Raw genomic sequence first — 16,987 nt, 5'->3', positions numbered from 1 at the left:
CCTAAATCAACAATGCCTAACTTTTATAATGGATCCCTTGATGTTATGAAGATGAATGATCACCCCCCCATTAGTGCTTCATAAGGGCATGAAGGGACCGTAGGAAATTGAGCACAAAAACATTTTACTAATTTTTTTGTAGAATAGTTTCAATGCAACGCAAGGGACACACATCCTTTCCATTTTCACTAAGATCCTCACATCACCATCATTCAATCAATAAATCCCTCGTAGGTTGTGGGAAAGGGGGTTAGAGTCATCAGACACAAAATTCAAACATCGAGGAATCTAGTTTGTTATCCATAACTATAATATCTTTATTGAATATTAGACATACTAATATGATTTAGCTTAAATCAATTGCTTCTAAGAGTTTGATTTCACACCCCTATTGTGTATTGATACTATTGTAAATAAAAACTCCGTGTTTGACCTATTCATGATCTCTACTTGGTTTGAAATTACTAAAATTATTTTTATATTGAATTAAGTTAATATGGAGATTTACAAAAGAATGAATGTTGTTGAAGGCCTTGTAATAGAATACTTCCAAATTTAATGAAATATGTGTTAGTCCTAAAAATAGGTTGTAAATATGTACATGTATCTCTCATTTTATAATAGATATGTAAAATATGAAGTAGGTTGTTGTACTTCGGAATATTAAGAACATAAACCTCTTCCAGTTTCTCAGGAGTCATCTCGGATTGGCAACAATATGTTCTGCAAAAGTATGACTAAACAGCCAAATTTGGGAAAATATGTCTCCAAAGCATCATCTGTATATCCCAAACCATAATAGCTATTAGAAAAATGAGAGAGATTTTTGTACATGATAATGTTATAAAAAAAAACATCTTTCAGTTTCTGAAAATTCGTCCTCATTGGTTTGGAAACAATGTTTGAAGTCAATGTAGAGTATAGGAAAAATCATAGTATCAAATCATCATGAGACAAATGAATGACGTGGATGTGGGAGATGACATATAAGTTAGGGAATGGAGGCTAACATAACTAGGAGTGCATGGGAGGCTACCATGAGTGAGTAAATTTTTTAATGAGAACCTAGGTGGAATGACAAAAAATTCTTAGGGAGACCCAAATATGAATATGAAAAGAGGAGTTTTGATCACTGATGGCAGTGTGCACATACTGAAACTAACATGAACTATCCAACCTCCTAATTTACTATGGAGCTTGTGAGAATTTATTCAACCCCTTGTTTTACTATGTAGCATGTGGGAATTTATTAGTATTTTAACAACATTGTTTTTATTTTATTTATGTTAGTGAATGAAATGAGATACTTTTCTAAATATTTTTCTTTCATAAAGTGATGGCTTTTTTTATTTCACAATAATTTACCCAAGACTTAGCATATTTGTTATCGGGAAATCTAGTGTCTATGCAGAGCTGCTAGTCCCACTAAGACGGGTAGCTATCTTAGAAACAAACACACTAAGGTTACTTTTGTTTTCCTTTATGAGAAGTAGATGGGAGAGAAGCAGAGTACCAACCTCAGTCTTTCGCTTGGTTCCTTGCTTGTTTCTTCTCCCCTCTAACAGGTCTTTGCTGCTTCTTCCTTGCTTATCCCGCTTCAGAGAGTACCTATAAAGTTAAAGCACCATAACACTATCAAAGTACAGAGATCTACAATCATAAACAATATAGGACCAGATATATATTGACCACACAAACGCATATATCATCAAACATACAAGAATGTGGAGGAAAACCCGAATAGCTTTATTAATAGAAAGAATAGCAAAGAGGATTACAACCCATTGATCTAACCTAGCATCATCCTCCCAACATGAAAGCCCTTCTTCACCTCATGAAAAGCTTAGATCACCCAACACTATGATATTCCACCAAGAAACCAACAACACTTCCTTACAAATACAAGATTCCAGCCTCCGGATCTCTGTGATGAGGGATCCATATATAGATGTTTGAAGGGGGGTGAGTCAGCTACTGGGATTTTTATTAGTGTCCTCTCTATGATAGTTCTTGGTTCCACTTGTAGATTCATGATCTCTTACTCATCCCTGGGCGAATTCAGAGAGGCAAATGTCACAGGAGAAGTTTCTGGAAGATTCCATGATCCTCCACCTTGCAAATTGTCTCTGCCATTTGTCCATCCTCGCTCATCGCACCCTACAGAAGGGATATTCAGTATGCATCGCACTTTTTTCACTAGGCAGGTGAGATGCATCGCACCCTTAGCACTGGGCAGTCTGTATGGTCCAGTTTTGACCAGTTCTGAGCGGTTTTCTATGGAGAACTTCTGGGAGAAGATGTAATCAGCTGACCTTGCTCCTTTAGGGTGTGAAGCAACACTTTTAGGGACTTAGAAGCCCTCAGTTTATGGACATTTAAATTGGGGTTGCATTGCCCAATAATGTCTATAACAGTTGCCCCTTAAAGCATGAGATCGTTAATCTTTTGATGTCAGGTGAAATGCTTTATCATGAGTATCTAAAGTTTTTTTGAACTGGAAGGCGACCTGTAATAGGATATAATACAATACATTATCTTCATAATATTTTCCATTATCTAACTGAGGTGGGCATTCCCATGCTTAGCTTTATAAACTCATTTTCATGTACATAGGACAGACAACCGTCTGTGTGATAGACTGATGATTCGGATAGAGCCATCATCCTTTGATTCGGATGATCATCTATTCGGAAATGATGTACATTTGATGTCTTTATTTTCCTGAATATATCGCAGCCTGGATGGATGAAACTAGATTCGAGGTCTTCAAACTTGTTCAATCTTCGCCCGAAGTACAGGTCGATCCATGTGAAAGATGTTATGGAGTCGAACATGGAAAGACATCACCTGATTACCAGCCAATGATGTGAGCCGTTAATAGGCACGAGAGGAATCACCGATAATGATGATGACCCTCAAGGTATGACAACACAATTCACGTGGTGTGAAAATGGGACTTGGCGTCAAACACCACGTAAAATCTTTCAGTCGAAGGCCGTTGATGTAAACCTGTCGTCGGAAGTGAGAAACTTGCCATTGAGGCATGCAAGCTTCAAAGTACTAAAAGGGTTGTTCCTAGGTCGGCTTCTTGGATAATGAGCTGATGTCGACAAGAAGTGACCTGTCGTAGGAGGGCCTTAATGAATCCCACATCTACGACACGGAACGGAGCAAATGATTTTGTGGAGGTGAAAACGATCTGATGATACAAGGTTTAGGGTGGCGGTCATGAAAGAATGAAGCGTGAATTTATTGCAGTGGATGAGACACAGGTGAATTCTCTGAGCGACTTCTCTTGAACATACCGGTGACACTAAAATGGATTGGTAGTGTTAACCCCAAATATGGATCGTGTGATAGACCAATGGAAATATGACCGGCGAACGGAAAAACCTAACCCGTCTCAGACATGGAGTGAAAGTGTTCAAGAGCGACTTGCTACCAATAAAGTTTCTTCAAGTTTTCTTCGCAATTTTTCCCCAGTCATTGCTGACTAGTACCTCTTTATTTTTATCAAGCTTGAGGAGGATAACATGTGCTTGTTCTATAATTTTCCCTTCGGGCAAACCCGTCGCTATGTTTTAACAAGCCTAGCGACAGTGAAACTCGTTCTTGCCTATATGGACAAGTTTGTCGCTATTGATTTTAACGAGTTTAACGACAATGATAAATCGGTCCTTTTTCAATTTTAGAGAGTCTGAAAAGGGACAGAAAGGAAACTCCAATAATCCTTTTTTGTCATATAATCCCTTAAGTCCGAAAAAGTATAAAATAATATGAAAGGGATGAATTTTCGATAGTGTTAACGAGCCGAGCAAGACAAGCGCTCGATCTTTTTGTGTAATAATCCCTCAGGTCCAAAAAGATTAAAATCTAGAGGATGGATAGCACTTCCGGTAGCTTTAACGAGCTGGAGAGGCCAATTGCTTAGCAATATTTTCATATTTTATGAGTTAGATGAAAAGAGCTTAAAGGAGACTCATTTTTTGAGGAACGAGTGATGACTTCAGGTAGCAGTTGATTCCAGGTAAGGTTTGGAATTTTCCAATCATGGTAGTGTCACAAGGATGGCTAACAAGATCACTTGTCGCAGATGTTCCTCAAAAAGGGTAAACAATCAAATGGAGGCATATGATCGGCTAAAACAGAGTGGAGGTGATGATGAGAACATGACCAAGGCTCAAAGGCTGATGATAATGCATTCTTAATGGTTATTTACCATATATTGGTTCATTTTTTAATGAGCTCTAGGGGGGACATTTTCTCATCGCTTAGGTTTAATTTTTAACGAGCTTGAACTTTGCATAAAAACTGCTCATGGCGGGTTTATTTTTTAATGAGCTTGAACCCTGCGGTAACATTGCTCATGATAATTTCGCATGCCCCCAGCATAATAACGCAAATCGAGGTGCATGCCCCCCAAGCTTCATTGCATTCAACACGATCGTTGGAATGAAGGTTTTACCTCTGAAATCTTTGAAAGACTCGACTGGAAAGGGAGTTGTTTCATTTTTTAATGAGGTTGACATAGTAAAAGAACTATCCTCATGACTCCTTATTTCATTTTTTAACGAGGTCGACACGAGATAAGAACCGTCCTCGGAATCCACCATATTTACAGTATTTGATAGAAAATCAAAAACTAAAGGATGATTAAGGTCACTGGAATAATCTTCGTCATAATTCGGAAGATGGGAACGATGGTGGTAATCTTCCCATGGTGCCCTGTCAATCATCATTGACTGAACAATTCCTTCATCTGTAAAATGTACTTGCGACCAAGGATCTGAAGGGGTGCCATATTCCTTAGACCTAGCTATCCAAACATTCGATGAGTGTTGATTTGGGTTTGCCTCCCATGCCGAAAACATTGATTGCTACAATATTTCTATTGGGCATGGAGGCAATACCAATTGATGATCTGTGTTAATATCGTTTTTGGACATATTTTGAATAGAAGATACCATATTGCAGGTTCCCACCGTGGCCACTTCCGCCAGATTGTTTGGAGGTGGTAGGGCAAAAGTCCCCATCAATGTAGGGTCTTTTAGTAGGCCTACTTCGATATTTTGAAGCGAATGAGGGCTTCGGTGGATCATCGGAATGCTTCCCGTAACTTGTGGACTGTTGGGGAGAAAATGTTTATTGTTCAACGATTGTGATTCCTCCTTGGAAGGGAAATGCAATCTTCCTGAAGTACGTCGACACAACGGCAGCCATAGCATATATCCAGGACCTACCTAGTAGGATGTTGTAATCGAGGTTTCCTTCGATAACTTCAACATCAATTTCTACTATTTTTCCCCCCAGCTCGACTTGCAAGTTACTTAAAATCCGGTATGGGGTGTATGTTCTTCCATCAAATGCTTTTAATGTCGTTGACAATCGCGACAAGGGTGGAGATCCTAAAGTTTTCCAGTAACTCATCGACATAATACATGTAGATTCGCCCTCATCAATAATTGTTCAATGAACAGTTTTGTTGAGGGCTTTCACTTGAATAAGGAAAGTTATTTGAGCTGGTAACTAAGGGTCATATCCTTTATGACTAAAGGCCACAAGATTGGAATCCGCTGGCTCAATCCCACCTATTGCTGATAATAAATCCTGCTTTTGGGAGGGGAAATTTTGCAGTACCTCAAGTGTCGACATAGCGGATGGCGATTGGGCCAGATCCTCCACTATATTATAATGTTGTGCTGCTCCAGCACAAGGATTAAATGTCAATCTATGTACTACTCCCTTTGGCGGTTTTATCATTAGCTCAGGAATGATGGATGGTACAACTTCGGTCGAATTTGTTTTTGAACTACTAGGTTGATCATTAGCCTCGTTGTTCGACAGCTGTGGATTCACGTAATCTTTACTCCTTATCGATATCAAAGCATCATTTTGCTACTTCGAAATAGACAACATTAGCACTTGGGATGGGGAAGCATTATCACTAGCAACTAGATTGGTTCCTGGGTTTGGAAATGGATCAGTCAATACCACTGAGGTTTTCAAACTCTTGAAGAATTTCCTAAGCTCAGCTTTATGTGGACAATCTCTTGTCCAATGATCCTCGTCACATATAAAGCATGGATGACTTGGTTTCCTTTCTCCAGAAGGTTTGCAGAATTTTTTTCAGGAGACGAGTCCTCCTGTTTCTTCTTTTTCCCTTTTTTTTTCTTCTTTCCCCCTACTTGCTTCGGTTCTTTGCCTTTGTTAGTCGACACGGCATTTACCTCCGAGGCAAGAAGTTCCGCATTTGCATTTTGACTAGAAATCTTACGGGATTTCTTAAATGCGGCCTTTGTCGATTTCATGCTTGTTGTACCTATCACGCCATCGTCGGCATGAGAGTCTATGTTTGATTTAGGAGGAGGAGGAACGGAGAACTCTGGTCTAGGAGCATCAGGTATTTTATGGTAGAGCGTGCCAGACTGAGTATAGATCAAGTCTAGATATTGCGCACGAGCAATGACTTGCTCCTCAGTGACGACCCCTCCCTTTGCCACATCTTTTGTAATAGAAGGTAATAATGACTTAATAAACCATTCAGCCAGCAACTGATCAGGAACGTATGTTTTTACCATTCTACGACGACGACGCCACTCATGAATATGATCGGATATGTGAGTGGCTGTCATTTGCTTGAAATTGGTAAGAAGCTCTGTTCCCGTTTCGTACCTTATGGGTAACTGAAAATGGGTTAGAAAGGTTGTGGCTAGGGTGCTAAAGTTATCAAACGAAGCTCTAGGTAATTCGATATACCATTTTGCTGCTGGACCAGTCAACGTTCGCTGAAAGAGGCGAAGCCTAATCGAATCATCATTGAGAGTGTTGGATGAACACCACAGATGAAAGGTCATCACATGATTCGATGGGTCCTCACCTGGATTTCCATTATATTTAGGAATATCTGACGGAAGTTTATGAGGAATCGTTGTCCACCAAGGGGCATAAGCAATTGGATCATTTGTTAGCCGATTTAGATCTGGTAACTCCAAAGTTGCCACAAAAGGCAACTGTTGATTTAGGTTAGGCGAAGCATACCCAGGATAAGATGGGATTGCCTGAGCCGTGGGTCTTTGCATACCAGCATAATGCATTTGATGCTGATAACTTTGGTAAGGTTGATGGGCATAACCATTATGATATGATTGATGTTGACCATTTTGAATATACAGCTGCCCATTACTTGCAAAGATTTGTTGCTCAGATCCTCGGTAAGCTTGTTGGAATTTCGGTTGTTGATATTGTACCAGCCATGGTTGTGAGGCCATTTGTTGTTGTCCAATACTAACTACTTGACCAAGATGAGGGGTAATAGTACTCGTTTGGGCCTGGGTCATTCCAGTTAAGGAATCACTAGTCAGCGATTGTGGTTGCCTCGTAGAGACAAGAGGCTATTGTATTACGACCTGCGAAACTTGAGGTTGGCATACAACAGGCAATGCTTGAACTTGCGACACCGTCACAATAGCCAGCGTAGTGGGGATATTTGACATAGGTAGACTTTGTTGCATCGATTATACAACTCTTGGTTGTTGAGGCAGTACCGGCACCGAACCGTTGGATGTAATTCCAGCATAACCCGAATTTTGTTGTGAACTCTCGTACGGTTGTTCTCCCGGAGGAGACAATGAAAGGGCATACTGCCCCCCATATGGCGGCAATCCAATGCTCAAAGGGATGATTTGCCTTTGGGGACCGGACTGTCCAAATTGATATTGTTGCGAAGGACCAATTTGCCGAGACTCAACATAAGAGATTCTAGATATTATTTCAAATGAACAAACAGGAACAAACCATACTGTCGAAACAGCCCTTGGATGGATTTCGTCTAGTGATTGAGTGCTAGTTGGGACAGATGGTATGCCGGAAAACATCGTTGGAGTAGCAGCAGGAGGTTTCGCCACTACTGTCTTAGATGACACAGTCCTAGATGTCGACAGTTGTTCAGACATATCTAGTCTATCAAAAAGGTTTCCTAGCGATTCTACAGGAACTTCCGATGGCAGGAGACTAATTTTTTAGATAGTGTGTTGGAAATGTGGAAAGAAAGGACACCTAAAGAAAGACTGTAGATCTCGGAAGGGAAAATAAGGAGATGCACAACAAGAAAACAATCATGAAGCAAATGTGACAGGTGAGGTGTTACAAGATTCTTTGATTCTTTCTTTCGAAAATATTATCGATTCCTGGGTGGTAGATTCAGGGGCCTCATTCCATGCCACACCTGATAAGAAATACTTTCATGACTATGTTTTTGGAAATAATACTGAGAGGGGGGGTGAATCAGTATTATCAAGACAAATAACCCTTTTTCAAAATCAAATGATATACGCTACTTCATCTAATTAAACCCACGTATATACGCAATTATGCAGAAGGAAACTCACGTATACATTGAAATCTTTTAATTTACTTTATCTTTCTGATGTTGATTGTTAATATGTGTTTCAGAATCAAATAACCAGTAACCAGAAACAATAAAACAGAGCAAAAAGAAAATCCCACACAAGAACACAAGATATAAGTTGGAAACCCAATGTGGGTGAAAACCACCTGCTGCAATTCGTCTCTATCTTTCTTTAATTAGAAACTTCTTTTACAATGTACTGGTGCAGTCCTTTACCAGTACACAGGCTACAACCTGCAGAGAGCTAAAACTCTCTCTCATTCTCCAGCTTCTCCTGGAAGGGAGCTACTACCCCCTTAGCTCTTGCACTAGCCAAGATACTAGTGCGTAGGTGTTGGCCTACAGAAGGCTACAACCTTCTCTTTGCTTTCAGGGACCACATTTCATTAATTTTTAGATTGGATCCACAGATAACATCAATCAAACATCAATAATTTCTGTATCAACCAAACTCCTTTTCACCAATCAAAAACTAAATTAAGTAAACACTTCTCTAACCGTTGTACCCAGAACACAGTAACTATAATCAAACACCAATTCTAAACCCAAAACACTGCAGTAATAAAACAGAAGCAGCTAGAACATAAATCAATAGATGTACGCTACTTCAACATTCAGAAACCCATGTGTATATGCTTCTGTACCAAGACAAACCTGCGTATACGCTTCTTTGTTTCACAAAACCTGCATGTATACGCACCTGCACTTCACCGAACCTGCGTACATATCTATAAAGGATAATTTATTCTTTTAAAAATTCAGTCATTAGTTAACCCAGATTATAGATCAAGAGTGCGCCACCTATAACAGATCAAAATTATATAGAGATACCAATGTTCAAGCCTTGAGATTTCGATCCATCAATAGACCTTATCCTTCTTGCGCTCAGGTTCCACCTTTATTCAGATCTAGATCTGCACCACAACCCAATCATCAATATTCCAGATCTAGCACTTGTTAGATATTCAATTGATTCAAAAAGAATGCCCTGCCAAATGATCTCCTTCCTCCTTTTATAGCCTTAGGCCCTTCGTAATACCACGGTCCAAAACTATAGTAACACAATACCATCGACTCAATACTTGGGATCAACACGTTTGTCGAGATACCATGGTCCAAAACCATAGGTTCAAATACCAAGGATTAACCACCACAGACCAAAGGTAAATTTTCCAACATATACGTGCTTTTCCTTGCATAAAAGTGTGTGTATACGCATACGTGTCTTCGACACATCCAACCTGCGTGTATACGCGGCTTGGTCACAATGAACCTGTGTATATGTATTTTCTCTTCATTCTTGTAGTCTGATCATCAAATCCTTACTGCTAACTTGCTGCACTGTGATCTGTCATCTGTGTGTTTTGCCATCAAGGACAATACTGGTCTCATAATGCCAACAATCTCCCCCTTTGGACTTGATGGCAACAACACCAAATCACTCTCCCCCTTTGACATCAAGGGCAAAGGGCGAACCAAGATATTCTCTTTCCAAGATAAGCATTCTGTTGTTCATACTCCCCCTAAGTACCTACTGAAATCTCTGAATGAGCTCCCCCTTTGTATATGCCAAGGTGTACTAATCTGTCCATGCTACATGCTGAAAGCTCTACTCTTGCTGAATTGTGTTGTTCATGCTCCCCCTGACTATAGGAAAGATCTGCAAAAGATGTTCTTCAAGAAGAACCAAGACTTATACATCATAAAAGACCTTCCTATCACCAAATGACTCAATACATACATCCATCACCCAACCAAGTGGGGATACATCAAAAATTTACATATGACAACCAAGATCATTACATGTTCATCCCAGGCATAGTGGGGAAACCAAAATAGGTCGTTACATGACCTTGATACCATAAAATAGATACCACAAAAGAGATATATGACATAGGGACGTAATATCTAGAACAATACTTATGAAAGTCACCAATAACTGATAGCAGCAGCACCTGTCAATCATCATTCAGGTCAACAACCAAGATGACCTTCTGTCCTCCCTCTGCCTCTGTTCCACTTGAAACCAACAACAGCTGTGAACTAGAACCAAAAGCTTCTAAGATAATGCCAACAATGAATTATTAGAAGATTATCTGCTCCCCCTGAACCTGTGTTGGATGGTCTCTATCAGACCCATGTCAGAATACCTTCAACCAGAGCCTGTCCCTACTGATATCCATCAAACCTCCATATACGCGACTGTCTCTTCACAAACCGGCGTATGTACGCGGATCCTCCTCAGGCAACACGCGTACACCAAAATTTCTCTGAAATAGACAAGGTTCAACAACAAGATGATGCATCAACTACCCCCAACTTCTGTCTGAGGTATTCAAATGTCTCCTTGGGCAGTGGTTTGGTGAGAATATCAGCAACTTGTTCCTTAGAAGGAACATACTCCAACTTGATTTTTTGTTCAAGCACTTGTTCCCGAAGAAAATGATATTTGATAGGTATGTGCTTGGTCTTTGAATGCATGATAGGAATGCTTATTTCACTTGTATTATCACATAAGATAGAGATAGGTGGAGTACAAGTGATTTGAAAATCCTGCAAGGTTTGCATCATCCAAAGGAGTTGTGTGCAACAAGATGCAGCAGCCACATATTCCGCTTCAGTTGTAGATAAGGTAACTGAACTCTGTTTCTTACTGAACCAAAATACCAATCTGGAACCTGTTAGCGCTTGGAATTCACCTAGGCTGAGATAGACAAACTCTCAAGGCTACATCAAACCATTTCACCTCGTAGCTAGCCCTACGAGGTATGAGAAGGCTCTCTCGGGTCAGATTTGATAGATCTTTCAATAGGATTAGGCTGACCAATTAAGAATAAATATTTTAGGCTAGTAAATTGATAGGGGGTTTGATTTGATGATTTGTGGGGTTTTTAATGGAATGACGGGGCTTTTCTGGGCTGCATGGGCAAAATCACAGCTTCAAACAGAGAAATATGATGACTACACAGGTTATCAACTGAGGCAAGGTAGGCATGCAATTTAACACCAAATCTGGTTTCAAATGGGATGGCAAGACTGGTGAGGAGCTAAGGAGGGCAAATAATACTTCGAATCCTCCTTAAACAGAAGAAAACATTGAATTGAACAAACTTATAGGAGGAGCATATAATACTATGAATTCCTACCTAATCACTTCATTTGCTCAAATAGATATGATCATGAGGTGAATGAATAACTGATTACATATGAGACAAAGGGAAAAACTTATGCTAAATCAACATACCACATGAATCTCAGCAAACAGAGCTGTGAAATTCCATTAAATTCTCTGTCATAAAACTGTACAATAAAAAGCTCTCTGCTTCTCCAGCAGCTCCCAGCGCTCAGAAAAAACTCTCCCTTCTCTCACTCTCTTACAAACTCTCTAATGATTATTTTTAAATACAAATAATAAAAATGCTGCCCAAAACAGGGGCGCTGTTTTAACTAGCACTACAAAAATTAACCTAAAAGCGTTACATCCATTCCATAAACAGAACAGTGTTCCCCTAAATCTGCTGATGATTAGGAGACAAAATCTGGAGCAAAATCTCATGAAATCAAGATTAAGTATCGAAATAGCAAATGTGTTTCTCTTGAAATCAAAAACTCCTGCGCTGTCTCACTTGAATTCCAGATATACCTGGATGGAGTCTTCTCTTCTATCCTTGTTTGTTCCTCTAGTGCCTCTTGAGGTTCTTCTTCATTGTCAGTCTGATTTGGAGAGTAGTCTTCATCCTCTTCGATATTTTCATAATTTACTTGCCTTGGAATGTATCCCTTTTCATCAACCACTACATCAATGATGTCAACAATTCTTCCAAGTCTTTTATTGTAACACTTATATGCTTTGTTGTGGGGAGAATAACCAAGGAGAATGCCTTCATCTGCTCTAGGTTCAAGTTTGCCAAGCTGTTCATCATTATTCTTAATGTAGCATTTTCTTCCAAAAATTTTGAAATGCTTTACTGAAGGAGTCTCACCATACCAGAGCTCATGAGGAGTTTGAGTGTTGTTCACTCAGACATTTGTTTTGTTGAGAATAACAATCGCATCAAATGCAGCTTCACCCCAGAAGGTTGCAGGAGTTCCAGATTCATCAAGCATAGCACGAGCCATTTGTTGGACCGTTCTGTTCATCCTTTCCACCACTCCATTTTGTTGAGGAGTCCTAGCTGTAGAAAATTCCCTTCTTATTCCATGTTCTTCATAGAAATCGAAAAATTCATTTGAGGTAAACTCCCCACCTCTGTCAGATCTGAGGCACTTAATTTTGTGATCTGATTCGTTTTCAGCCAAGGCTTTGAAGGATTTGAATTTTTCGAATGCTTCGTCTTTGTGCTTCATAAGACCTAACTAAACCATCCTGGAGAAGTCGTCAATGAATAATATAAATTATTCTTCTCCTCGAGGTGACCTTGTCCTAAATGGACCACACACATCTGTATGGACTAGCTCAAGAGGCTTGCTAGCTTATCCTTCCTTCTCAGGGAAGTTAGTTCTTGTTTGCTTACCAAAATGACATGATTTTCATATGGTGTTGTCTGAAATTATGATATCTGGAAGACCACAAATTGCCTGATATTTGCATGCTTTCCTTATTTGTGAAAATCTTAGATGCCCCAACCTTCGATGCAATAACCAGTGTTCATCATCCTTGCTCAAATAGCATTGTTTTTGTCCTTCTTCAAATATGTATAAATTATTTGGAGTTCTTCTACCTTTGATCGTTGTTTTTCCTGTATCAAGATCACGAACACTACATCCATTTGATTGAAATATTACTTCGGTTCCTTGATCGCACATCTGACTGACACTCAGTAGATTATGCTTCAAGCCATCAACATACAAAACATTTCCAGCTTTGACATTTTCTTTCAACTGAGCAGTGCCTTTTCCTTTTATGGTTGCAGGGGTATCATTTCCAAAAGAAACTTTCTTTCCCTTTTCTAAAGCAGTATATGATTCAAGTTTTTCTTTATCACCTGTCATATGCTTCAAACATCCACTGTCGATGTACCATAGATTTTCCTGTCCTTCTGCATAAAAAGCTATTCCACATATTTCTGGTTGTGGTTCCTTTATTCTCCATGTTCTGGTGCTTGAGGCTTGTTCCTTTGTCTGCCAAAACCTGCTCCTGCATTCAGAATCTTCATGACCGAAGTTATTACAAATAGAACATTCATTTTCATTTTCAAGTGCCGAAAAGTTGTTATAGGTCCTTTTCGTAATCCCAGTCATACTTCATTGTTTTTGAGCTTCTCTAGTCATGACTGTCTTATAAGCAACACATTGAGCTGATTTGTGGCCAAAGTTATGGCAAGAAAAACATTGTCCATTGAAAAAACTTCTACGGTTATCAAATCTACCAGCCATATGGTTGTAGTTCTTATTGTCATCCATTCTTGAGGCAAATTGAGAAGATCTTACCTGTGGCTTATTGTAACTTTGGTTCACCCTTAAGGAGGATTGCCCTTGATTTACCTGGTGGTCTTTGTTTATTCTTGATGGAATTCGTCCCTGTTTTACCTGGTGAACTCCATTTGGCTTTTGTTCATATCTCCTTGCTGCATCAAGATATCTTTTTGAGGTGGATGCTTGAGATGCATCTCCATTATACCCCAGACCTGTCTTGATTAGTGGAGAGCGTTGTACATTGATGATCTCATCTAGGGTTTCAGATCCTTTAACAAATTTAAGATTAAGAGCCTTTGTTTTCTCAATTTCTTTTCGAAGCCCAACAATTTCACATTCTAACTTTTCAAGAGATTGTTCCTTTTCATCAAGTTGGATTTGCAGGGTGTCAATGATCATATTCTTTTATTCTAAATGTGTCTTGAGTCTATAAATCTCTTCATAAAAGCTATCCACATCTATAGCATCCATGTAATCATCATCTTCAAAATCCATTAAGAGTTTATAGTCATTACCTCGCTTATCTTCATCGTTATTTGATAGACCATCACTGTCTTCATGAGTGTAATAGCTTTTCTTATTTGCATTCTGTTTCTTGTTCCATCTAACAGGTTCCTTTCCCTTGTCAATCTTATCCTTATGAGGACATTTGGCAGCATAATGACCTACTCTTCCACAAGCAAAGCATTTGAAAGGTAACTTACCTCTGAATCTTCCAGTACCCAGTTGAAGATTTCTGACAAAATTTGATTCTTCTTCTTCTTCTGACACGTGTCCTGACTCATAGTACTCTCCTTTGCCTAAAGCCTTGAAGGCAGCTTCTCTCCTGTCTGATGGACCTCCTTTCCTCATTCCATAAGCAGTTAGAATTCCGTGCAGCTGTGACATTTTAAGGTTTTGTAGATTCTTCTTTTCTTCTATAGCATGAAACTTTAGATTCAAACCTAGGAGACAATGATCTTAGAACTTTTTCAACCACAACAGCCTCTTTTATTTATTCACCCAAATTTTTCATACAATTCACAATCTCATCTACACGAAGAAAATAGTTAGCCACACTTTCATCAATATACATCCTGAGATTTTCATACTGAATCCTGAGGGTTTGAAGTTTTGCTCATTTTACCTGATCATCTCCTTCATAGATCAGAACAATCTTGTCCCATATCTCTTTTGCGGATTTAAACTACATTACCTTGACAAATTCTGATTGAGATAGGCATCCTAATAGAGTATTGACCGCCTTTGCATTTGTTTCATATTTCTTCTTCTCAGCCAGATCTGTAGGAGTTGCTGATGGAAAAGTATACCCTATATCTATGATATCCCAGACTTCTGTACCAAGAGATTGAAGATAGGCAGTAACTCTTACCTTCCAATAAACGAAGGTTGTCCCATAAAAAATCGGTGGCCTGATTGATGCTTCCCTCTCATAGTTGCTCATGATGAAAGATCTTTCTTCAAGCGATCAAGCTTCTTTTGAAGAACCTACTCTGATACCAATTGTTGGAAATAATACTAAGACGGGGGGGGGGGGGGGGGGTGAATCAGTATTATCAAGAAAAATAACCCTTTTTCAAAATCAAATGGTATACGCTACTTCATCTAATTAAACCTCCGTATATACGTAATTATGCAGAAGGAAACTCGCATATACAATGCAATATTTTAATTTAATTTATCTTTCTAATGTTGATTGTTAATCTGTGTTTCAGAATCAAATAACCAGTAACCAAAAATAGTAAAACAGAGTAGAAAGAAAATCCCAAACAAGAACACAAGATATAAGGTGGAAACCCAATGTGGGTGAAAACCACCTGCTGCAATTCGTCTCTATCTTTCTTTAATTAGAAACTTCTTTTACAATGTACTGGTGCAATCCTTTACCAGTACGCAAGCTACAACCTGCAGAGAGCTAAAACTCTCTCTCATTCTCCAGCTTCTCCTGGAAGGGAGCTACTACCCACTTAGCTCTTGCACTAGCCAAGATACTAGTGCATAGGTGTTGGCCTACAGAAGGCTACGACCTTCTTTTTTCTTTCAGATACCATGTTTCATTAATTTTTAGACTAGATCCACAGATAACATCAATCAAACATCAAGAATTTCTGTATCAACCAAACTCCTTTTCACCAATCAAAAATTGAATCAAGTAAACAATTCTCTAACTGTTGTACCCAGAACACAGTAACTATAATCAAACACCAATTCTGAACCCAAAACACTGCAACAATAAAACAGAAGCAGCTAGAACATAAATCAATAGATGTACGCTACTTCAACATTCAAAAACCCACGTGTATACGCTTCTGTACCAAGACCAACCTGCGTATACGCTTCTTTGTTTCAAAAAAACTGCGTGTATACGCACCTGCACTTCACCGAACCTGCGTACAGATCTATAAAGGATAATTTATTCTTTTAAACATTCAGTCATTAGTTAACCCAGATTATAGATCAAGAGTGCGCCACCTATAACAGATCAAAATTATACAGAGATACCAATGTTAAAGCCTTGAGATTTCGATCCATCAATAGACCTTATCCTTCTTGCGCTCAGGTTCCACCTTTATTCAGATCTAGATCTGCACCATAACCCAATCATCAATATTCCAGATCTAGCACTTGTTAGATATTCAATTGATTAAAAAAGGATGCCCTGCCAAATGATCTCCTTCCTCCTTTTATAGCCTTAGGCCCTTCACAATACCATGGTCCAAAACTATAGTAACACAATACCATCGACTCAATACTTGGGATCAACACATCTGTCGAGATACCATGGTCCAAAACCATAGGTTCAAATACCAAGGATTAACCTCCACGGACCAAAGGTAAATTTTCCAACATATACGTGCTTTTCCTTGCATAAAAGTGTGTGTATACGCATACGCGTCTTCGACACATCCAACCTGCGTGTATATGCGGCTTGGTCACAATGAACCTGTGTATATGTATTTTCTCTTCATTCTTGTAGTCTGATCATCAAATCCTTACTGCTGACCTATTGCACCGTGATCTGTCATCTGTGTGTTTTGCCATCAAGGACAATACTGGTCTCATAATGCGAACATATGTTCAAGGAGATTTTGGACAAGTTCATTTGGGTGATGATAAACCCTGTAAAATTGTTGGAATGGGTAAGGTTCTTGTAAAACAGCAGAA

The sequence above is a fragment of the Pinus tabuliformis genome, chromosome 1_1, assembly GCF_031772625.1.
Source record: "Pinus tabuliformis cultivar Carrire ecotype Pingquan chromosome 1_1, CPIR1, whole genome shotgun sequence".
In the NCBI taxonomy this organism is placed as follows: domain Eukaryota; kingdom Viridiplantae; phylum Streptophyta; class Pinopsida; order Pinales; family Pinaceae; genus Pinus; species Pinus tabuliformis.
Note: the sequence above shows the minus strand (reverse complement) of the source record.